Source organism: Pristis pectinata, chromosome 19 (genome assembly GCF_009764475.1).
Source record: "Pristis pectinata isolate sPriPec2 chromosome 19, sPriPec2.1.pri, whole genome shotgun sequence".
Taxonomy (NCBI): Eukaryota; Metazoa; Chordata; class Chondrichthyes; order Rhinopristiformes; family Pristidae; genus Pristis; species Pristis pectinata.
In genome coordinates, this window is record NC_067423.1 from 41,033,990 (window position 1) to 41,056,581 (window position 22,592).

At 44.7% G+C, this 22,592-nt stretch overlaps 1 protein-coding gene across 2 annotated transcripts in view; it reads left to right on the forward strand.

Moving 5' to 3' along the window:
* Positions 1 to 22,592, forward strand: part of plxnc1 (plexin C1) — a 144,885-nt gene that overhangs the window by 3,359 nt on the left and 118,934 nt on the right. Inside the window, exon 1 of one of the 2 annotated variants that reach the window (XM_052034241.1) lies at positions 270 to 392. The exons of the other annotated variant lie outside the window; for it this stretch is intronic. The gene's annotated coding sequence lies outside the window, so the exon portion shown is untranslated. Of the gene's footprint in view, positions 1 to 269; positions 393 to 22,592 lie in introns of those variants that run through there. 2 annotated transcript variants of the gene reach the window in all.

Below are 22,592 nucleotides of genomic sequence, written 5' to 3' on the forward strand. Positions count from 1 at the left end.
AATTTAACTTCAGTTATTTAATTAAATTTGGAAGAAAAACCTAATGGCAGAAATGATAACCACCAGGACTGTCAACAGAGACAGTAATATTTGCTTCATCATTCACATCCACTGTGGCACTGTGATTTCCTGAGATTCACTGTGTTGACCATGAGAGACAAAAGGGGAACTTCTAGTTCTCGACACTGTGGAGGTTGAGAAACTTACGGGAAGGTGCAGGGGTGAAGTGAAGAAAAGGAAATTAGGAATGCAATGAGGGTGCATGAAAAAAAGTGGAGGGAACATAAAGGGGAAACTCTTAGATCTTCCAGAAATAACAGAGGGAAAGTGGGCTAGAAGAATGGTATTGTCGGAGACCAAAATGGCAGCCTTAGCATGGAGGTGGAAGATGTGTAAGTTCTGAATGAATACTTTGTATGTCTTCCTGGAAGAGGGGGAATGATAGAGATGTTACTGTTAAGGAGGAAGACTGAAGTGTTGGAAATTTAAAAAAGAGAGGGGAGAGAGAGAGTGTGAAAACTTATTGAGCAGTTCAGCATCTTTAAAAGTGGATAAATCACCAGGCCCGATAAAATGTTTCCCTGGCTCTTAAAAGACAGAAGAGGGGATGAGCACAGGGTTTGATTATTATTTTCCAAAGCTTATAGGGATAGAGCTGGAGGACTCAAAGTTTCCTGACATGGTACCATTGTTTAAAAAGGGAGAAAGGGCTAGTCCGAGTGACTACAGGCCAGTTAATCTGACATGGATAAAGAGGAAATTGTTCAAAAAAATTCTGAGGGCAGCTCGGGACAGTGGAAGACAGAAAACGTGGATTTATTCTTGAAGGGAATATGGCGCCAGGCGAATCTCATTGAACTTTCTGATGTAATGAATGCACGTTCAGAAATCCCTGTAGCAGCAGGACAGGCAGATGAGATGGTTAAGAAGGCATGCAAGGTTCTAGCCTTTGTCAACTGAGGCATGGAATACAAGAGCAGGAAGGTCAGACTAGAACTGTATAAGACATTAGTTAGACCACAGCTAGAATTCTCTGTATAGTGCTGGTCACCACAATGCAGGAAGGACTGACAGCACCATGAGAGAGAAGATTTATGAGAATTTTGCCAAGGCTGGAGAACTGTGGTTTGGCAGAGAGATGACTAAACTGGAGCTGTTTCTCTTAGAACATAGGAGACAGAGGGGAGATGTACTTGAGGTTTGTAATATTATGAGAGGCCTGCCCGTACAGGGTAAACAGGAAGGGCCTAGTTCCCTTAGCGGAGAGGCCTGTAACTAGGGGGCATACAATTAAATTAATTGGTGGAAGGATTAATGGGGAGTTGAGGAAACATAATTTCACTTAATATGAGGAGAAACTTTTTTACTCAGCGAGCGGTTACGGTTTGGAGTGCACTGGCAGGGGAGGTAGTGCTGGCAGGTTCAAATGTGGATTTGAAAGGAGAAATTACAGTTCTGTGGGGAGGATGAGTAGGGAGGCAGGGGACTGGCTGGAATTGTTTTACATAGAGTATAGACTTGACAGGAGGAATGGCGTAATTCTGTGAGTAATTGTTCTGTAACTCTGGCTTTGTTCTGAATCTTGCTGCTGGAAAGGCTGGTGGAGGCAGAAACCTTCAAGTTTCTCAGTGAACACCCGAACAGCCATAAGCTGCCAGGCTACAGATTGAAGCCTGTCAAGTGGGCTTAACCTAATGCCCATTCTTCAGTAAACATGATTGGGCGAAGGGCCTCCTCATGTGCTGCAAATTTCTATGATTCAGTGAAAAGCCACATTTCAGCTGCTTCCCTACAATGGAAACAACCATCTCTAAATCAGGTAATGGTAGATTTAAGTGATATTTAAGTGTTCCCCCATGCTCACCCCACCCACCCCATCCCCCACCAAGGACGGGAGATACAATTTAGACCAAAACTCAGCAGTGATGTCCTTTTTCAGGAGATGCTAAACTGAACCTTCAGCTGCTCTTTCATGGATGTATTAGATTCCATGGGATAAATGGAGGAGAGGTATTCTTATCAGTGTCCTGGCCAATGTTTATCCCACAGCAAAAGTCATTAACGGGGATGGTGCTGCTTTGCTTTGGTTTAGGTGTGTCTATGTTTTACTAGGCAGTGGTACTGAAGGTACATCAGCATTAACAGTCACCCAGTTCAAAACAATTAAATTCTTATTTGCCTTCTGAGAATGTGTGGAAATGTTAGGAAATGAACTACAGTACAGTGAGGATTTGTCTCTGTAACAATTGCAGAATAATTTGTAAATTAGAATGGAAGGAGAACTTTCCACCAAGAAGTCCATGCAACTCTATACCAAAGCAATGCAGCTCATCCCACACCCTGGTCCTCTCTCCATAACTCTGTAATATTTTCTTTCGTGTACTAACCCAGTTCCTCTTTGGTTGCCAAGATGGAATCCATTTCAATTACTATCCCTGGCAGTGCATTCCAGATCCTCATTGCTCACTGTGTAAAATATTTTTACCTTGTGTCATTTATGACTCTTTTGCCAATCACCATCATTCTACATCCCCTAGTTTGTGACCTTTCCATCAATGAAGTTTCTCTTTTATTTTATTTTCTCTTTTCAGTTTCTCTCTATCGACTCTGACTATACACATCTTGATATAAAATCAATAGAAAGAAGGGACATAGGGTCAGAAGAAGTGGAGCTAAGAAATGGCAAGGGTAAAAGGACAATAATAGCAGTTATATATAGGCCCCCTAACAGCAGCCGGGATGTGGACTATAAGTTACAGTTAGAAATAGAAAAAGCGTGTCAGAGAGACAATGTCAAGATAATTATGGGGAATTTTAACATGAAGGTGGATTGGGAAAGCCAGGAAGGCAGTGGATCTCAGGAGAGTTGAGTTTGTGGAATGTCTATGGGATGGCTTTTTGGAGCAACTTGTTGATGAGCCCACCAGGGGATCAGCTGTTTTGGATTGGGTGCTGTGTAACGAACCGGAGGTGATTAGGGAGCTAAAGGTAAAGGAACCATTAGGAACTAGCGATCACAATATGATTGAGTTCAGTTTCAAATTTGAAAAGGAGAAGCTGATATCAGGTGTATCGATATTTCAGTGGAACAAAGGAAATTACAGTGGTATGAGAGAGGAACCGGCCCAAATTGATTGGACGAGTAAGTTAGTTGGAGGGACGACAGAGCAGAAATGGATGGAATTTCTACAAGAAATAAGGAAAATGCAGGATAGATATATTCCAAGAAAAAAGGTTATGAATGGAAAAGTGGCACAAATGTGGATAATGAGAGAGGTTAAGGCTAAAATAAAAGCAAAAGGGAGGGCATACAAGGAAGCAAAAATTAGTGGGAAAACAGAAGACTGGGAAACTTTTAAAAACTTACAGAAAGAAACTAAGAAGGTCATTAGGAAAGAAAAGATGAATTATGAAAGGAAGTTGGCAGATAACATTCAAAAGGATACTAAGAGTTTTTTTTTAAATATATGAAGAGCAAAAGAGAGACACGGGTTGATATCGGACCAATTGAATACGTTGCAGGAAAGATTATAATGGATAACAAAGAGATGGCAGAGGAACTAAATGGGTATTTTGCATCGGTCTTAACTGTAGAGGACATCAGCAATATACCTGATTGTCGGGGTCTCGGGATAGAACTGAGTTCAGTCAAGGTTACTAGAGAGAAGGTGCTCGGGAAGCTTAGTGGACTAAAGACAGATAAGTCTCCTGGACCAGATGAAGTGCACCCTTGGGTTCTGAAGGAGGTGGCTTTAGAGATTGTGGAGGCATTGGTGATAATTTTCCAGATATCAATAGACTCTGGCATGGTTCCAGAGGACTGGAGGGTCGCAAATGTAGTTCCGCTGTATAAGAAAGGTGGGAGGCAGCATAAAGGAAATTACAGACCTATTAGTCTGACATCAGTGGTTGGAAAGTTATTAGAATCGATCCTCAAGGATGAGGTTATGGAATACCTAGAGGTGCAAGGCACGGTAGGTCCAAGCCAGCATGGTTTCATGAAGGGAAGATCCTGCCTGACCAACCTATTGGAGTTTTTTGAGGAAATCTCAGGTAGGGTGGATAAGGGAGAGGCTGTGGATGTTGTGTATTTAGACTTTCAAAAGGCCTTTGACAAGCTGCCGCACAAGAGGCTGATTAATAAGATGAGAGCTCAAGGAATTACAGGTAGGATATTAGAATGGGTGGAACATTGGCTGGTAGGCAGAAAGCAAAGGGTGGGAATAAAGGGATCCTGTTCTGGTTGGCTGCCGGTTACCAGTGGTGTTCTGCAGGGGTCGGTGTTGGGGCCGCTTCTTTTTACATTGTACGTCAATGATTTGGATTATGGAGTAAATGGTTTTGTGGCTAAGTTTACAGACGACACCAAGGTAGGTGGAGGAGTAGGGAGTATTGAAGAAACAGGAACGTTGCAGAGAGACTTAGATAGTTTAGGAGTATGGGCAAAGAAATGGCAGATGAGATTCAATGTTGAGAAATGTGCGGTTGTACACTTTAGAAGAAGAAATAAATGGGCCAATTATTATCTAGATGGGAGAAAATTCAAAATTTGGAAGTGCAAAGGGACTTGGGGGTCCTCGTGTAGGATACCCTAAAGGTTAACCACCAGGTTGGACTGGTGGTAAAAAGAGCGAATGCTATGTTGGCATTCATTTCGAGAGGTATAACGTATAAAAGTAAGGAAGTGTTGATGAGGCTCTATGGGGCACTGGTGAGGCCTCATTTGGAATACTGTGTGCAGTTTTGGGCCCCTTATCTTAGGAAGGATGTGCTGATGTTGGAGGGGGCTCAGAAAAGAGCTACGAGGATGATTCCCGGAATGAAAGGGCTTACATATGATGAGCGTTTGTTGGCTCTTGGACTGTACTCACTGGAGTACAGAAGAATGAGAGGGGACCTCATAGAAACATTTTGAATGTTGAAAGGACTGGACAGAATAGATGTGGCTAAGCTGTTTCCCTTGGTGGCTGAGTCCAGGACTAGAGGGCACACTTAGAATTAGAGGGTACCTGTTTAAAACAGAAATGATGAGAAATTTCTTTAGCCAGAGGGTAGTGAAATTATGGAATTCTTTGCCACATACAACTGTGGAGGCCCAATCACTGGGGGCATTTAAGGAGGAGACTGATAGGTATCTAATTAGTCAAGGTATCAAGGTATATGGGGATAAGGCTGGAAATTGGGGCTAGATAGGAATAGTTTTAGTTTAGCTCATGGAGCAGATGCGATGGGCCGAATGGCCTACTTCTGCTCCTTTGTCTTGTGATCTTGATTTTAAATTCCTCCATCAGGTCCCCTCGCAACATCCTCTCTTCACTTTGCCCTCCCTTCCCCACCCCCCAACTCCCCAACACCAGCATCTCTAGTCTCCAGTTCACCCACGTAAATAAAGTCCCTTATCCCTAGAATTGTTTTGGTAACCTCTTCTCCATTCTGTCCAAAGCTTTCACATCTACTCTCAATGTGGTGCCCAGAACTGGATGCAATACACTAGCTGTGGTCAAATAGGTATTTTATAAAAGTTCACCATGACTTCCTTGTTCTTGTAAATAAAGCCCTGGATCCCACATGTTTTTTTAACTTTCTCAATCTCTTCTGTCACTTTTAATGATTAATGCACACATTCCCTCAGATCTCTCTGTTCTTATATCCCTTCTGGAATTGTACTCTTCAGTTTATCTTACACATTCCCATTCTACCTACTAAAATGCAGCTCTACACAGTTCTTAGCATTACATTTCCTCTGCCACCTACCTGCCCATTCCACTAGCCTATCTACAGCTCCATGAAGTCTATTATTGTCCTTCTCACCGTTCATTATGCCTTCAATTTTGTGTCATTTACAAGTTTGGAAACAGTACCCCGTATCCTCAAGTCCAAGCCATCAAAACATATTAAGAAAATCAGGGATCCCAGAGCTGACAACTGCTGAACTCCACTGAATACTTTGAATAACAACCTTTCACTAGCCTGTTCCCAGTTACTTAGGTAATTTTCTCTCAATGCTGCTGAAGCCATTTTCATTCCATTGGCCTTCAGTCCTAATGACATCTATTATGTGTCACCTTATCGAGTGCCTTTTAAATCATATCAAACAGATTTCCCCCATCTTTCCTACTTCTCCATCAGATGTCATGCTTCTGATTAAAAATGTGCCAAAACTGACAATTGCAATATTTTGACATTTCAGAGATTTCTAAAGCTCAAAGGATACACATTCTCACCTTAAAAATGTCAGCCAGCACAGGTGGGATGGACCCAAACCACATGAGATGCCTGCAACTCGAGGATGCACCTTCTCCCCACCCTCCACGTTGTGCTGGTCCTACACATACTTGTTTTCTTTGGCCGGGTGTCTTCCAATGTTCTGGAGAGAAAATGTCCCAGCAGCAACCAGGCTTCAGGTGGTGTAATTTAAGGCCCTGCACAGACAGCCCTGAAGGCTTTTAACAGCTTGTGCTGTCGTATTAATTAAAATAAAAGAATAAAATTAAACTACTTAACTTCACTTACCTTATCTGTCATCTGAGAGGGGCTGTGCTAGATTTGCCAACAATGGTGAAGTGTATCCCTCCCATCCTTGTTCTGTCACTGTGGCCTTCAGATCTTGCTTAAAGTGGTTCCCTTCATCTTTGTTGTTTAGGAACTACCCCTGGTCCCTCTGGTGAGTCCACAGTGGGGTGGGAGAGAGGAGTTTCGGTCGCTGGAGGCCACATGTACAGGCATCTGACCCCCAGTGCATTCTATGCTTCTGTGGAACTGCAGCTATCTGTTTCTCTGTGCAGGTACCAGCACAATCCAGCTGGGTTCGTCCTTTTAATATTTCACTCAAAGTATTGACATTTTTGGGATTTGGGAATGTTCATCCTTTGAACTGCAGAAATCACCTGAAATGCCCACCTATTGTACTTAGGTGATTGTTAATCACAAGCTGCACAGACATTATAGGTTCTACATCTGAGGATCGCTTATCTCTGTGTTTCTAGAGAATGTCTGTTTAAAAATGGATTGCTTTTGAAAATGGAAGAGAGAGGTATTTGACAAAGTGTGCTTTTTCTGAGAACGTGTTAGTTCAGTGGATTGTATTAGTGCACATGTAAGTATATTTAGGCAGCAAGACAAGGAATCATTGAAACCCTACAACATGAAAACCTGTAATCCTTGCACCCTCATTGGGGCCTTGAGATTCTTCCTCAGTGTGATGCCCAGAACCATACACACAGTTCTTGTTACAGATGGTTTAGCCTGACTCACTTATTTGTGTATTCTATTCCCCCATTTATAAAGCCAAGTTTTTCATTATTTTAAAACCCCTGATCAATTTATCCTGTCATCTGCGAGGATTTGGAAATCTACAGCTCTGCTCTCTCTGCGCTTCATGCATTCACAGAATAAACTGTTTTGAATGTACTGTAAGAGTAGAGGGATCTGGGGTATATATACTAACTTTCTTCTCACAGTGCGATCGTTTACACTAATTTGCATTTAGTTGCACTTGTCATGTCTCGATCCTTTTTACCAGTCTATTACCTCTTAATGAATGCTATTTACCTGATGACTATTCACCAATTTTCCAAGTTCTGTATCATTTGCAAGCTTCAAAATTTGTGGTCCCCACACCTATCCAGGTCTTTTCTGTCTAATAAGCAGTGGTCCACTGTCAGGCCCTGGCGGACCCCACTGCATATTCTCTCCACTACGTTACTCTCTAACTCCTATATTCATAGCCAATGAAGCAGCAGTTATTGTCCAGTGGGACTAACAATAGTTAGAGACAGGCACAGAATCCCAGGACCCATATTCAAGGTTAGTGAACATGTGGGGAAAGCAGAGAATAATAACAGAAAACCATCTTTTAAGAGTATATTGATGCAATAACCAGTTTAAATAAGAGAATGCAGAAAATTTGTCACAACTCTTTTGGAAGACATTTAATGAGGTTTTTCACCTTGGCTTTGTTACAATATTTCTGAAATATGGTATAAGACAATGGTCTAGAAATTCATCACTGCTGGGGTTTTGGGCATTAAAACTTTGTTAGGTGGCTCTGTAACACTATACAAAAACAAAACTCTTTGTGTAGGGCCCACATTGTTTCAGGAATATTGGCCATTTCTGATCAAATTGCTCACTGCTTCCAGCACTTAGAGACACAGTTGAGAGTTCATCAGGTAACCCCAAAAGACAGCAGCACACAACAACACCAGCACATTTCTAGGAACTCCATACTGTTCTCTACTTCAACGTGGCAGCTCCAGTAATTCCCAAAACAATAGTTGGTTTTCAAGGCTTGGGACAAGGTCATCAAGAAACTGGTGGATCACTTTACTCATGTGGGGTGGTGTTCTTTGTTTAAAGGGGCCACAGATATTAAAGTTGCAAACATCATATTTTAAAAATAAGGCTCCGGGTATTGATTGAGAACAGACAATTCTCCTTTAACCTGGGACTACTGACGGAGAACCTTTGTGGTTACAGCCAGGTGCTCCTGGCAGATGCCAAGGAGTCTCTGAAAGGACAGAGTGCAGTTTCTGAGTGCTTATCCCTTGGGGAAGCCTGTGATGCAGGCAAATACCCATGTCTACTCTGCCGGCTCTTGTGGGCTAAAGATGGAGCAAGGTGTCATTGACTTCCTTAATGCAGTGATTATTAGCAAATTGCAATTGTGACCCCACTCCGCGCCTCCCCCCCCCCCCCCACTATAAGGATTGATCTGATGTATTTATTTATGTTCTCTTTTTCACGTAACATGACCACAACACAGATCCTGTCAGGTCTTTGGTCTGTGACCTCCAAAATCCAGCTTCAGAAGGGAATGTCAAGTTTCACATTTTTGGTCCTGAAAATGTGCAGTGACATGTACCTGAGACTAGTGGAGAGCTGTGTCACGAACCAGCAACAAAAGAAACACACTGAGCATGATTTAGTGTTAAAAACTATTTTATTAATTACTACTTATGATAATACATCAAATAAAAGTAAAAATGTTAGTATGTTAGAATTCAAAAATGTTAAACCTCAAATGTTAACCCCAAAACTAAACTCGTCGTGTGTGTGTGTGTGACAAAGTCCCAAACTCCAAGTTCCGGAATGGTTCTTAAAGTTCAGTTCCGCAAGCCATAAGGTGAAACATGAGCAAGGGCTTCTTCAACAACCACCATTGTCTGAAGATAAGACATAGACGTAGAGAAACATAGAGAGAGTACATATGAAATCCAAATGTTCCACGATGGAACCCAAACGACACTTCAGTGTTTACTCGGTAGTGACTTCCTCACCCCGAAAAGCATCCGAATCGTGGTCGTCCACACACAAATACCTGTTTCCTTCTACAGGTCAGCAACAAAGTGAACTCCACCGGATTACTTCCAACTTCCATACATGGGTTTCAGTGGCAAACACAGTTATTGTTTCTCATCCATCGATAGAGAAAACAAGCAGGCTGGTGTCTCTCTCCCTTCTCTCTCTCTCTCTCCTTCTTCTTCTGACTTCTTCAACAACGTCATTACGTCCTTTATCTTCTATTGATGTAAGCACGCCCCACACACACATACACACACACTCTCTATCTTAAAGGGACTTTCACTGAGTCCGTAACAGCAGTGACACTTGTGTGATACACTGGAATTTCTAGGCAACAGAATCCGGAATTTCTAGGCAACAGAATCCTGAATTTCCCTTGATATGACTCCAGCTCGAGAAAACTGTGAAGAAGTGCAGCTGAGTTGTGTCTTGCAGTCAAGGCCATAGATTCCAAGGGGAAAGAAGCAATAGGTTTGTACAGGGCAACAATTAGGCCAGAGTTAGATAATTTGTACAGCTTTGGGCACTCCATTGGAGCTGGCCAGCTGAGGCACTGCCAAAGGAGAATATATTGGAGGTCAAAGCCATGGAGTGGAGAGATGGGAATGAATGAGGCCATGAAAATATTTCAAAAGGAGGATGGAAAGTTGCAGAGGTGCTGGGAGGTCAGGAACTGATTGTGGTATGTGGAGGTGTGAGTAATTGGTGAGGGGCTCCTGGTGTGAGGAAACACAGTTTGGTGCATGCATGTCGACCTAAGAATGCATTGGAATAATTTAGTGGAAGCAAAGGATGAAGATTTCAGCAGCCAATGGGCTTTGGAAGGGTCAGAGACAGGCAGTGCTTTGGAGTTCAAGTAGCTGGTTTTTATAATGGCAAAAGTAGGATGTTAGAAGCTGAGCTCTGAATCAGACCGGTCACTAAGGTTGAGAGCAGAAGAGTGGAAATGTAGAGTGAGAATGACAACCACTAACTCCAGCTCTTTTATATCCTGTTTAGTAACAACTATATAGATAGGATGCAAAACTGGGCTGAGAAGTGGCAGATGCAGTTCAACCCAGATAAGTGTGAAGTGGTTCATTTTGGTAGGTCAAATATGATGGCAGAATATAACATTATTGGTAAGACCCTTGGCAGTGTGGAGGATCAGAGGGATCTTGGGGTCCCAGTCCATAGGATGCTCAAAGCGGCTGTACAGGTTGACTCTGTGGTTAAGGAGGCATACAGTGTATTGTCCTTTAACAATCGTGGAATTGAATTTAGTAGCTGAGAGGTAATGTTGCAGCTATATGGGACCCTGGTCAGACCCCATTTGGAGTACTGTGCTCAGTTCTGGTCGTGTCACTACAGGAAGGATGTGGGAGCCATAGAAAGGGGGCAGAGGAGATTTACAAGGATGCTGCCTGGATTGGGGAGCATGCCTTATGAAAACAGGTTGAGTGAACTCAGATTTTTCTCCTTGGAGCAATGAAGGATGAGGGGGGACCTGAGAGGTGTATAAGATGATGAGAGGCATTGATCGTGTGGATAGTCAGGGGCTTTTTCCTAGGGCTGAAATGGTTGTCACAAGAGGGCACAGGTTTAAGGTGCTGGGGAGAAGGTATAGAGGAGATGTCAGGGATAAGTTTTTTTACTCAGAGGGTGGTGAGTGCGTGGAATGGGCTGCAGGCAACAGTGGTGGAAGCAGATACAATAGGGTCTTTTAAGAGACTGTTGGATAGGTACATGGAGCTTAGAAAAATAGAGGGCTATGGGTAAGCCTAGTAATTTCTAAGGTTTCGGCACAGCTTTGTGGGCCAAAGGGCCTGAATTGTGCTGTAGGTTTTCTATGTTCTATGTTCTTTCTGTCCATTCATTATATTTGCTGTTACAATATACAGCTGATATTTTTTTGGTAACAAGTCACTTATAGAGATCTCATGGGTAAGCTGGAGGCCCAGTGGTTACATTACAGGATGAGCAGCCAAGAGACTGGCCTAACTATCCAGTGTTCAGATTCCACCACAGCAAGTGTGGAACTTAAATTCAGTTAATAATGTGGAATTTGGAATGTGAACAACAAATAATCTTCGTAATGACCATAAAAACTCATTATAACCCATCTGGTTCATGAATGTCCCTCTGTGGAGGAAATCTGCCAACCTCAACTTGCCCAGCCTATATGTTACTCCCATCAATGTGGTCTTAAATGCCCTCTGAAGTGGCCCATGATTCCTGCTCTGTTCAAACCATGTGGGTTTCCTCTGGGTGCTCTGATTCCCTCGACGTCCTGAAGTTTGATTAATTGACCACCATAAATCACTCCTAGTGTAGGTGAGTGGCAGAATCTGTGGGGGATTGATGGGACTTTGAGAGGGAATAGATTATGGGGAAGTAAGTGGGGTAATGAAATTACTCTGACAGCTATCATACACTTGATAGGCCATGTGGCCTCCTTCTATGTCATAAGAAAATGTATGAAAATAAATTGTACAACCTGAGCAGTGAATTAGGACATAGGGAGGTCGCTCCCAGCCCATTCGACATTGCAAAATCCTGCCCTGGGGACTGCTGTTTAAGTTGGGAGTGCAGTCCCACAGATGAGTCTAGCAACAGTCTGACACAGTCACCCCCCAAAGAACCAGACCTTACGAACAACGTGCCAGACTCCTCCATCACAATCCCTGTGCAGGCCCTGTCCCTCTGGAAGGACGGATCCATCAGACGTGGCAGTATGTGTCATACAGCTGGGAGGGAATAGCACTTGGAGTCCTCAACGTTGACTCCAGACCCATGAAGTCAAACATGAGCAAGAAAACCTCCTCTTGATTACCGTGTACTGTCCTCCCTCAGCTGATGAATCAGTGCTATTCCATGATGAACGACATTTGGAAGAAGCACTGAAAGTGGCAAGGGCATGGAATGTACTCTGGGTGGGTATTTCAGTGTTTGTCACCAAGAGTGATATTGTAGTACTGTCGTCCCGAAATCAATTTTCCCTTTCTGTCCGCTGTAAATAACACAGTGCCACAAGGTCGATTCAAACAAATACCTTTACTAGCAGTGCACCGCTAGGAGAATTCTCCTCAGCACTCATTAAGAGTCGCTTCCTGAGTTCTCTCCGAACAAAGGGCAGACAGACATTTATACAGGAATTGTCATGCATATCCCATGCGAACGGCGCCGCGAGTTTCGGTCAAGCTATAGAGATCCCGAGACACCTATCACACCTTTTGTCTTAGTATAATTGAGTTATAATCAAGGCTTTCAAAGGCAGGTATCACCCTTCATTGTTCAGACCAAGTCTTCACTTTGATGTTAATTACACTCAGTATCGCCACTGTCTGACATATCGGAATGGTTCGTTACCCAAAACAAAACATTCCAACCTAACTAGTGGGTCAGCAGCTTGCTAGTCCTTGCTAAAGAAATATAAATGCATATATATATATTTTGTTTGCCAGTTATAGGTATGGTTGCAATTCTTAACCCTTCACTTCCTCATTCCCTCCTTTTTATTATTTCATGATAAACTAGAGCGGCGCTGAGAACGGGCCGAGAGCTCATTAATAAGGACCTTGCAACAGGTACTTAGACAGGCCAGCACCACACAGCATACTATTATAATCACTATTAGTCCCACAGCTCCATGCAGCAGGTATGATGCCCACGACCCTCCTAGCAGCCACCCCAACCAACTTGTCCCTCCTGTAAATCCCTGTCTAAAGCTATCTACTTGCATCTGAATGTCCTGAATGGCATGGGAGATGTTGTAGGACTCATCTCTCATGTTGGTGATACATTTGTCCCCAACTATAGCACATACTCCTCCTTGCTGAGCCAGCTGGTAGTCCACAGCATACCGGGTCTGCTGGGCATAAAGTCGAAGCTCTGCCAGTTCCCGGTTCACTGCCTTCAGGCCCTCCATAGTACTGTTTCCCAGTGCAGCCGGTCCACAAATAAGGTAGTTCCGGTTTTTTGCGGCTATAGTTCCTGCCGAACCCCCCAGAGAGAGAGTACTCAGTAATCCATGGCCTAACGATGCTAAGGGAGATCCCAGTGACATAGGATCCCTCCAATCCTCACAGAACTCCTCACTAACTGACCGCACCACAAGTCTTCGTCGGACATGAGCCTTCTGGGGGCAGGGGACCGTGACCGGCCTGATCGTTCCTATTGCAAACCAGGCTGGCAGAGTGGGGGTGGCTGTGGTGTAAGTGCCACTAAAGAGGAACACATACCGTTCCTTAGCCCGGTAGCAGGTTACATTTCCCGATTGCCATGGACTAGGCATTTGAGAATATCGAGAGATCCCAGCAACATTTCTCCCATGCTCCCTCAGGTAATTCTTCCTGGTTAGCCATTCTAAAGAGACATTAGATAATCTCACGTGGGTCCCGTTCACTTCCCCACAAACCCATCGCTCTCCTGCAAGTAACGTAGCACACCCAGTGGCAGCGCACTCACAGCTAAACCATCCCCCTTTAAACCCGCAATTCTTCTCTGTACAGGTAGTGGTGGCACATGCTATCGTATGCTGTACAATCGCTAGCCCACAACCCCACCCTATGCTGGTGAAACAGTGGGAGAAGGACTGGTGGTGGGCTGTACTACTAGGTCCCGTTACTGTTCCTTGCAAGCATTTACCCGGCAGCACCCTCCTGTAAGTTCCTATCTGTCCAACACACTTTGTTTTTGAAAATTCATACTTTAAGAGGGCCCTGGGGCTCCAGCTTGGTGTGGCTATAAAAAGGCCTTCCACTGACTCTGCCAAGGGGTAACAAACGGTGCGATTCCCATGTAGCTGCATATGTATTTTGTAAAACAAATTATCCTCTAACGCCCACACAAGAGTACTGGTAATGGTGATGAGTCCGAATTTAAAAGGTATTAGCTTTCCTCCGGTGGCTATCATTTGCAGTCGCTCAGATGAATCCAACATTCCTGGCCTTTTACTTTCACGGCTGTTGGTGTTTGGAGTAGTATCTGGAAGGGGCCTTTCCACCGAGGTCCCAGTTTAGGGCGCTCCCAATCCCGTATCAGTACCGAGTCTCCGATTTCCAGGTCAGGCAATTCCGTATTCTGCCCTTCAGGTGGTTTAAAGGCACTCTCCACCTGCGAATGAAGAAACTTGGAGGACGTAAGTTGTCTGAAATACCTTTGTAGTTCATCCCCTATGATATTAAGGTCAACCTGTGTGGGGGGTTGGGTGGTGGCATCCCATGGGGTTCTTCCCGGACGCCCATAGACGATTTCAGCAGCCGATACCCCGGTGGCTGAGTGGGGGGTGATTCTCATATGGTATAATGCTAAGGAGAGAACCTTCAACCAGTTTAGACCTGTCTCTGGTTAGTTTATTCTTAAGGGTGCTGTTAGCTCTCTCTACTACACCCGCTGCTTGAGGGTGGTAGTTGCAGTGGAACTGTTCTTCGATATGCAGTGCCTCGCACAATTCCTTATTTATTTTCCCTATGAAGTGGGGGCCATTGTCAGAACTTATCCGTCGGGGTACCCCAAACCTTGGTATAACCTCTGTGAGCAATAACTTTACCACTGTTGAGGCCTTATTGTTGGTGGTTGGAAAAGCTTCAATTCATCTACTAAATACATCAACAATAATAAGACAGTACTTGTAACAATGTACACGCGGTAATTCAATAAAGTCGAGTTGTATGCATTCAAAAGGACCACCTGGCGAGGGGGTTTTGCCTGGGGTGCACTTCACCCCTTTCCCAGCATTGGTTTGTTGGCATATCAAACACGACCATATTTTGCCTTGTGCTGCTTCCTCCAATCTGGGGTGCCACCAGGTACGTAATAAAATGTTACTCATTCCCTCCTTGCCAAGGTGGGTGTCAGAATGTAGGCAGTCAATAAGCATTGGTAACAAAGAATCAGGTATACATACTTGACCGACTGGAGTAACCCAGAGGCCGTGTAGTGCAGAGTGCGTACACCCGTGCGCCTTGCACATTTGTTTTTCTGAGTCAGGGGCGTCCCCCTGTAAGTGCTGCACAGTCACCATGTCTGGGGTGCCCGGCGTTGCTATCTTTGGCTTGCAAACAACTGCTTGTTTTTCCATAGTGGAAACGGTTTTAGACCCCTGGCATGCTGCCAATTTCGCTTCTGTATCTGCCCTGTTATTGCCCTGGGTTATTAGGGAGGCATCTGAAAGGTGAGCGGAGCATTTAATGATGGCCAATTTGTTTGGGAGGAGGATGGCTTGGAGGAGGTTCTTTACATAAGCCGCATTCTGTATGGGGCTATCTGTATGGGGCTACCTGTAGAAATCCCCTGTGTGTCCAGAGTTGGCCAAAATCATGGGCAACTCCAAAAGCATAGCGGGAGTCAGTGAAGACGTTAGCTACTTTGTCCTTGGCTAAAATGCAAGCTCGGGTCAGGGCAAAGAGTTCTGCTTTTTGGGCAGAGACTGGGGGCTGCAGAGATGCAGATTCCACACTCTGGGAGTCGTTTACCACGGCATAGCCACTAAGGTGGGTGCCCTGTTCAGAAATGTAGGAACTACCGTTGATGTACAGGTTTAAGTCGGCTGACTGGATGGCCTTATCTGAAAGGTCCGGACGGGGTGCAGTTAAAAAGTGGTTACGTATTAGACAGTCATGAGGTGGGTCTGCAAGATCCTCAGGTGGGGCCTCTAGGAAGGTGGCAGGATTAATGGTCGTACAGTAGGCAAAAGTGAGGAGTGGGTTATTCAGGAGTGCTACCTCATATCTGTTTAAGCGGGCCTGGGTAAGGTGTTGCGTCTGGTGAGAAGTTAAGAGTGCCGTTACGGTATGGGAGGAATAAACCATCACTGCCTGTTGCAGGGTTATATTGGAGGCTGCTGTTACTAGGGAATAAATGGCTGGAAGCATTTGTGAGCATGGTGGAAGTCCCCTTGCAACTGGGTCCAGCCGAGTGGAATAGTATGCCACCGGTCTTTTCCTATCCCCATGGGTCCTAGGTAATTATGAGGGGGTGGTGGTGGTGGTGGTCCACAAGGGGGCCCGTACACTGGGGTTCTTAAGTCATTGGGGTACAGTGGTTATCCTTTACCGGACCAGTCAACCCCTTCTGGAACGCAAAATTGCCGCTCCATTTGATAGCCCGTATTGTCGGAGTAGGAAGGTTGTGGCCGAGGGGGTCTCTGCACCATTTCCTGTTTTACCTTTGTGGCTTTCGTATCACGCCCGTTACTCCAGAAGTGGACTAGCGCCCTCCTCATGGCTTGTTGTGTGTGGTCAGGCCAGTTCATGTCATTAGTGCGGATAGCTGAGGCCACTTCCGCAGGGATGCATTGTAGTAGGAGGGCGTTAAACTGGGGGGAGGCATTGCCTCTGTTGTAGGCATCGTCCCCCGCATAGGTACCGTAAAGTGAACAGAAACGGTCCCAAAAGTCTGGGATCTGTAGGGTCACCATAATCAGTGGTAGAATCAGAGTCGGTGTCCATCTGAGAATCTATTGAAGGACCGTCCCTTGCCAAAAAGCTTCATCGTTTGTCTATGGCCTTAGAGCCACCCGTCTGTGGGCTTTCCCTTCAACTAAGCCTCATCCTGGTTCGGGACGCAATAGGGCCGTCCTGTGGGCGGGACTTGGCTAGCAGTCGCTGGTGGTAAGGGCGGGACGGCTGGCGGGCTAGCTGCATTATATGGGGGCGGCAATGAAACCGGGGGTAGGTAGGGACTGTGGGTCGGACCATCCAATCCTCCTCCTCTTCGTCCGTATCATTACTTTGGAACAACAGGGGCACGCCAGACATGTCGGGAGGTACCTCCACTTTATCGTTACCACTTTTATTTTTATTTCTGCTCTTCTCCTTATACACCTCATTTACCTCTTCTCTCTCCCTTCTGCTCTTTTCAGCATCGTGGTCTCCGCACTGAGACTTCAGGACTTCCCAACTCTTAGGATTTCCCTGTTCATCACACACACTAATTCCCCTTCTGCACGCATTATGTTCCCAGCTAGCCTGCTTAGACTTATTTGTTAGGTCTTCGGCCGTTTTTCTCCAAGTGGACATTAATAATTTCCATTTTTCCCCTGTATTCCGCTCCCAAATTGCCTTTTCTGCCTTTAGGCATTTATCTACGTCCCAAGTTCCCCCCAGTGGCCATATTTCGTTTCCCAATTTCTTATTGAGGCATGCTGATAATTTACGGAAGTTACTTTTGTTCTTCGGATCGTCTTTACATAACTTAGATAGTGGGGTATTGGACCCAGACTTATCGAGAGTTTGTCCCATTTTTGTATTCTACCTGATTGGACGGTACGAATTGCTGCGATTACCTATAAGATCGGTCTCTTTCCCTCACCCACTTCAGGTTCCTGACCTTCCCGTGGGGGATTTCCCCTTTTAAGAACCGGTCTAAGGCAGGGTGGTAGTACCGGAGAACCGATCTCAGAACTTAGAGCTCAAAACCTTGAAATTCACAACTTAAAATCCCAAACCCAAAACTGGGGACTCGAACCCTGAACAGAACTTAACTTAACTTAACTTAATTTAACTGGGGACTCGAACCCCAAACAGAACTTAACTTAACTGGAGACTCGAACCCCGAATAGAACTTAACTTAACTGGGGACTCAAACCCCGAACAGAAATTAACTTAACTGGGGACTTGAACCTCTCCTTACCTGTGGCACTCGGACAGGCTCGCGAGGAGTCTGTCAGAGGATTGTCGGTAAGCGAAGGGATCGATCAGGTGCCCGACTGCCTGAGAGGGATCAAGGTGAATCGTACCTTGTGGGCCCATCCGTCTCAGGTGGCCGTTATCCCCGTCGGTCGCTCACGCCGCTTCCGAAACCTCGTCTTGGACTCCTGGCTGGCTCGCCAAATTGTCGTCCCGAAATCAGTTTTCCCTTTCCGTCCTCTGTAAATAACACAGTGCCACAAGGTCGATTCGAACAAATACCTTTATTAGCAGTGCACTGCTAGGAGAATTCTCTTCAGCACTCATTAAGAGTCGCTTCCTGAGTTCTCTCCGAACAAAGGGCAGACAGACATTTATACAGGAATTGTCACACACATCCCATGCAAACGGCGCCACGAGTTTCGGTCAAGCTATAGAGATCCCGAGACAGCTATCACACCTTTTGTCTTAGTATAATTGAGTTATAATCAAGGCTTTCAAAGGCAGGTATCACCCTTCATTGTTCAGACCAAGTCTTCACCTCGATGTTAATTACACTCAGTATCGCCACCGTCTGACATATCGGAATGGTTCGTTACCCGAAACAAAGGCAGTTAACATACTTAACATTCCAACCTAACTAGTGGGTCAGCAGCTTGCTAGTCCTTGCTAAAGAAATATAAATGCATATATATATATTTTGTTTGCCAGTTATAGGTATGGTTGCAATTCTTAACCCTTCACTTCCTCAGTACCACTACGGACTGAGCAGGCCAAACGCTGAACGCAGAATGCGTCTGCTGCAGGTAGTGAGTGAAGTTGGGATCTTTTCTGGGATAGAGGTGACCTATACAAGAGGGACGGCTTGCACCTGAACTGGAGGAGGACCAATATCCTGGCGGGCAGATTTGCTAGTGCTACTAGGGAGGGTTTAAATTAGATTGGCAGGGCGTTGGGATCCAAAACAGAAGTAAGGCAGATGGGAGGCTGGAATTTGAGACAGAATTCAATGACAGTTGGGAGCAAGGAAAGACTGTTGGATTAAACTGCATTTATTTCAATCCAAGAGGCCTGACAGGTAAGGTGGATAAACTCAGGGCATGGATAGCTACACTGGACTGGGATATTATTGACATTACAGAAACATGGCTAAGGGAGGGACAGGACTGGCAGTTAAATGTTCCAGGGTACAGGTGCCATAGGCAAGTTAGAGGTGGAGGAAAGAGAGGAGGGGGAATTGCATTTCTGATTAAAGAGAACAGCAGTAGTCCAAGATGAAATTACTGAGGGATTGTTCAGTGAGGCTTTATGGGTGGAGCTGAGAAATAAGAAAGGGATAATCATCTTTGTTGAGATTTACCATAGGCCCCCTAATAGTCAATGGGAATGAGAGGAAAAAAATATGCAGGGAGGCTGCAGAAAGTTGCAAGAATATTAGGGTTGTCATAGTAGAGGATTTTAACTTTCCTAATATAGACTGGGATTGCCATAGTGCTAATGCCTTAGATGGGGTGGAATTTGTTAAGTGTGTTCAGGAAAGTTTCCTCAGGTAATATACAGAAGGCCCTGCTAGGGAGAGGGCAAAGCTTGACCTACTCTTGGGAAATAGGGCAGGACAAGAGACTGAGGTGTCACTGCGGCAAGTGACTATAGTTCTATTAGTTTTAAATTAGTTATAGAAAGGGACAGATCTGGTCTACAAGTTAAAATTCTAAACCGGGCCAAAGCAAATTTTGATGGAATTAGACAGGAACTTGCAAAAGTTGATTAGAGTAGGCTGTTTTCAGGTAAAGGGACAGCTAGCAGGTAAGATGCTTTTAAAAGTGAGATATTGAGAGTTCAAGATCTGCATGTTCCTGTTAGAGTGAAGGGCAAGGCTGGCAGGAATAGGGATATTGAGGGTCTGGTCAGGAAAAAGGAGGCATGGGTCAGGTATAGGCAACTGGGATCAAGTGAATCCCTAGAGCAGTATAGCAGATGCAGGAGTATACTCAAGAAAGAAATCAGAAGGGCAAAAGGGGGACATGAGATGGCTTTGGCAGAGAAGATTAAGGAGAATCCAAAGAGATTTTATAAGTATATTAAGGGAAAAAGAGTAACTAGATGGAGAATAGGGCCCCTTAAAGACCAAAGTGGACATCTTTGTGTGAAGCTGCAGGAGATGGATGAGGTCCTCAATGAATATTTCTCCTCTGTTTTTACTGTGGAGAAGGACATGAAGACTTTGGAGCTAGGGAAAGTCAATGGGGATGTCTTGGGGATTGTCCGCATTACAGCAGAAGAGGTACTGGATGTTTTAAAATGTATGAAGATGGATAAATCTCCAGGGCCTGATCAGGTATACCCAAGAACATTGTGGGAAGCTAGCGAAGAAATTGCGGGAGACCTGGCTGAGAAATATGCATCATCGTTAGTGATGGGTGAAGGACCAGAAGACTGGAGGCTGGCTAATGTTGTGCCTTTACTTAAGAAGGGGCTGCAAAATAAAACCTGGGAACTATAGACCAGTAAGCCTAACATCTGTGGTTGGTAAGAGTCTGGAGGGGATTCTGAAGGATAAGGTGTACATGCGTTTGGAAGGACGGGTTGATTAGGGATAGTCAGCACAGCTTTGTGCATGGGAGATCATGTCTCACAAATTTGATTGAGTTTTTTTGAAGAACTAAACAAAAAAGTCAATTAGAGCAGTGCGGTAGATGTAGTCTATATGGACTTCAATAAGGCCTTTGATAAGGTTCCGCATGGCAGGCTGCTATGGAAAGTTAGGTCGCATGGGATCCAGGGAAAAGTAGCTTATTGGATACACAATTAGCTTGATGGTAGGAAGCAGTGGGTGATGGTAGACTGGAGGCCCATGATTAGTGGTGTTCCCCAGGGGTCGGTGCTGGGCCTGTTGCTATTTGTCATCTATATCAATGATTTGGATGAGAATGAACAAGCCATGGTTAGTAAGTTTGCAGATGACACTAAAATAGGGGGTGTCGTTGACAGTGGAGGTGGTTATCAGATTTTACAGAGGGATCTTGATCAGCTGGATAATGGGCTGAAGAATGGCAAATGGAGTTTTAATTTGCATAAGTGCAAGGTGTTGCATTTTGGGAAGACAAATGAGGATAGGACTTTCACAGTGAATGGTAAGGCCCTGGGGAGTGTTGTAGAACAAAGGGACCTAGGAGTACAAGTACGTGGTTCCCTGAAAGTGGCGTCGCAGGTAGACAGGGTGGTGAAAGAGGCTTTTGACATGTTGGCCTTCATCAGTCAGGGCACTGAGTATAGAAGTTGGGATGTCATTGTTGTAGTTGTACAAGATGTTGGTGAGGTTGCATTTGGAATATCGTGTTCAGTTTTGGTCACCCTGCCATAGAAAATATGCCATTAAGCTGGAAAGAGTGCAGAGGAAATATACGAGGATGTTGCCAGGACTCGAAAGAGTGAGTTACGGAGAGAGGTTGAGCAGGTTGGGACTTTTCTAATTGGACCGTAGGAGAATGAGGAGTGATCTTATAGAGGTACCTGTATATAAAATCATGAAGGGCATAGATAGGGTCAATGTGCACAGTCTTTTTCCCAGAGTTGGGGAATCAAGAACTAGAGGCGAAAGAGATTTCATAGACACTGGACTCACAACTTTTTCACCCAGAGGTGGTCACTATATTGGAGTGAGCTGCCAGAGGAAGTGGTTGAAGCAGGTGCATTAACAACACTTAAGGGGTACTTGGACAGGTACATGGATAGGAAAGGTTTAGAGGGATATGGGTAAAAGAGGGCAAATGGGACTAGCTTAGATGGGAATCTTGGTTGGCGTGGACCAGTTGGGCTGAAAGGCCTTTTCTCGTACTGTATGATTATGACTCTATAACATGAGGGATAACCCTATTTTATCTTATCCTCATCAATCTAGTTGTAAACTGGTAATTGGTTTATTATTGTCATATGTACCGAGATACAGTGGAAAAACTTGGTTTTGCGTGCCATCCATACAGATCATTTCAAAACACATGTACATCGAGGTAGTACAATGGAAAAGCAATAATAGAATGCAGAATATAGTGTTACAGTTACAGAGAAAATGCAGTGCAGGTATACAAATAACGTGCAAAGGCCATGACGAGGTAGATTGTGAGGGAAAGAATTCAACTTTATTGTACAAGAGGTCTGTTCAATAGTCTTACAACAGCGGGATAGAAGCTGTCCTTGAGCCTGGTGCTGTATGTTTTCAATTTTTTGTATCTTCTGCTCAGTGGAAGGAGGGGAAGAAGAGAGAATGTCCAGGGTGGGAGGGGGGTCTTTGATTATGTTGGCTGCTTTCCCAAGACAGCAGGAAGTGTAGACAGACAACCTCAAATGGACTACATGGTCATTGTCATCTACATGACAGCACTGGAAGGAGTGATCAACATATAATTGTTGTGGAGACAAGGTCCCATGTCCAAACCAAGGAGACCCTCCAACGTGATGTGCGGCAATACAAATGCACTGGATGGGATTGACACAGAACACATCTGATGACTCAAACCTGGGCATCAGTGAGGACCATCAGCAGAATTAGAAATGCGCATCAATAAAATCTTTCTGTCATGGTCCGGCATATCCCTCACTCCTCCATTACTATCAAGTCAGAGAATCAACTCTGATTCAATTAGGAGTGCAGAAGGACATGCTAGGAGCAGTACCAGATAT